The sequence below is a fragment of the Triticum dicoccoides genome, chromosome 6B (assembly GCF_002162155.2).
Source record: "Triticum dicoccoides isolate Atlit2015 ecotype Zavitan chromosome 6B, WEW_v2.0, whole genome shotgun sequence".
Lineage (NCBI taxonomy): Eukaryota > Viridiplantae > Streptophyta > Magnoliopsida > Poales > Poaceae > Triticum > Triticum dicoccoides.
This window is the reverse complement of record NC_041391.1, coordinates 302,180,220-302,182,374: the sequence shown is the minus strand read 5'-3', so window position 1 is coordinate 302,182,374 and position 2,155 is coordinate 302,180,220.

The following is a 2,155-nucleotide window of genomic DNA, read 5'->3' as shown; positions in this document are numbered from 1 at the left end:
CAGGAGGCGGAGAGATCAAGGCAAGGGGTATCTCGCGAGGTGCCCATGACGCAAGCCATGATGATCAAGACCAGGCGGGCGCTAGCCTGCACAGTGTCCTCGTTTCCTCTTTGGTGCAAAAGAGGCAAGCACAAGCATGGAGTACCAAGGCATCAGGCAAAGGTTTCCGTATCGGTGCAACGAGACCAAGACCAGCAGAGCGGCAGGACGGAGGTCACCATGGAGCCCAAGACGACGTCATCACCAGCACCTTTGGCAGTCGAAGACCACCTTTAGTCAGGATAGCTTGTACTAGCTGTCCCCTTTCAAAATGGCCGTTGTTGGCTCCCTTCCCGCTCAATATTTGGTAAGAGGACCAGGGCCTCTATAAATAGGGCTAGCCACAATAGTAGAAGGCATCTGGTCTGGACGGCTCGATTCCTACTCAAGCACACTACACCACCACAAGAACACCTCTCCTCGTGAGGCTGTTCTTCCTCTGTACTGTTCATCATCAGCCCAAGAGGCAATCCACCACACCACACACTGGATTAGGGTATTACACCACAACGGTGGCCCGAACCAGTATAAACCTCGTGTCTCTTGTGTTATTCATCGTGCTAGCTTAGAAATCACAGCGAGGTTGTGGGCGTGTTTCGGTAGGGAGAGATCTTCGTGCGCACCCCAGAGTTCGAACCTTAAGGGTTTTGTCGGAACCCGATATTCGACAAGGCCCCTTGCATGTTGGTGTAGTGCTGAATGTTAGCTGATAGACACTATTAATCTCACTATTTGCTAAAGTAGTTTACAGTCAATATGTTCTGCTTAAGAAGCTTCCTTGCCCTGGTCTGCACTCAATCTGCTTAGCTGAGATGGCATGCCAAGGCCGATTAGTTGCTAAAATATCCTGCCATATAATTATTGTGATGTAGATTGCCATGGTCTAGTAGCCAATCTGTTAGGTGAAATAGCTCTACACCATTTTATACTCGATCTTTGTTGCTGCGATGGCCTTTGATAGTTCGATGGCTGTGTGCTCGACCTCATTAACTTCTGAAATAGCCTGCCATAATTTAGCACTAAAATATGTTTGTTGAACTAGCTTTACATATATTTCGTTACTTAGATCTGCTCCCAAATATCTTGCCATAGCTTTAGACATCGACCTAGGTATTTTTTTCTGGACTTCATAAAAAAGAATATATGTTTTTCCTATAATATCTAGTAGAAGAACTAATTTGTATGTGTAATCGATGGACATGACTTGGATAACTTCAGCTCAAAGATTCTTCACTGCATATGTCGAGGGGGTTGAGAACTTCATGAACTTTATCAGAGCTGAGTACGGTGGTCCAAAATCAGATGTGCTCTGCCCGTGTAGCAGTTGTATGAATTCAGTTACAAGACCCCAGTCAACTGTGCAAAATAATCTACACTTGTATGGGATGTTGGTCACATATACTAGGTGGGTTCATCATGGTGAAGCTGTGAACGTCAATGTTATTGACTACATGGAAGCAGCAGATTACCATCTTGATCTGCCTAATGCTCAGGTGGAAGAGGAGGAGGAGGTGGTGGTGGCGGAGCCAGTGAGTTTTACCAACATTGAAACAATGCTACGAAATGCTCGTGCATTTCGTGAACTTTCACCTACAGAAGAAAAATGGTGGGCCCGCATGTTGGAACAATGCAACGTGGTTGTCTCCCCAGGAAATAAACTGAAAGTGTTGTCAACTATGGTCACCTTTCTTTAGGTGAAGTCATCTGAGCGGATGACCAACAAATCATTCGATGCGATGTTGGCTGCTTTCCGCAAATCTTTCCCAGATGCGTCTGAGCTTCCACACACCTACAGTAAAATGAAGATTTTCCTTCGTGTAGTTGGAATTGGATATGATATGATCCATGTTTGTAAGAATAATTGTGTTCTGTTGCGAAAGGATTATGCCAACTTAAGTGAATGCCCGAAATGCAAATCATCAAGATGGAAAGATGGTGATGCTGTGAAGAGGATTCCTCATAATGTTCTAAGACATTTTCCAATTATACCAAGATTGCATTGTATGTTTCATGATGCTGAAACAAGAGAGGATGTATTGTGGCATTCTAGGAACCAGGAGTACAAAGATCAGATTGTAATGAGCCATCCATCTCATGGTAGTGAGTGGAAAAGCTT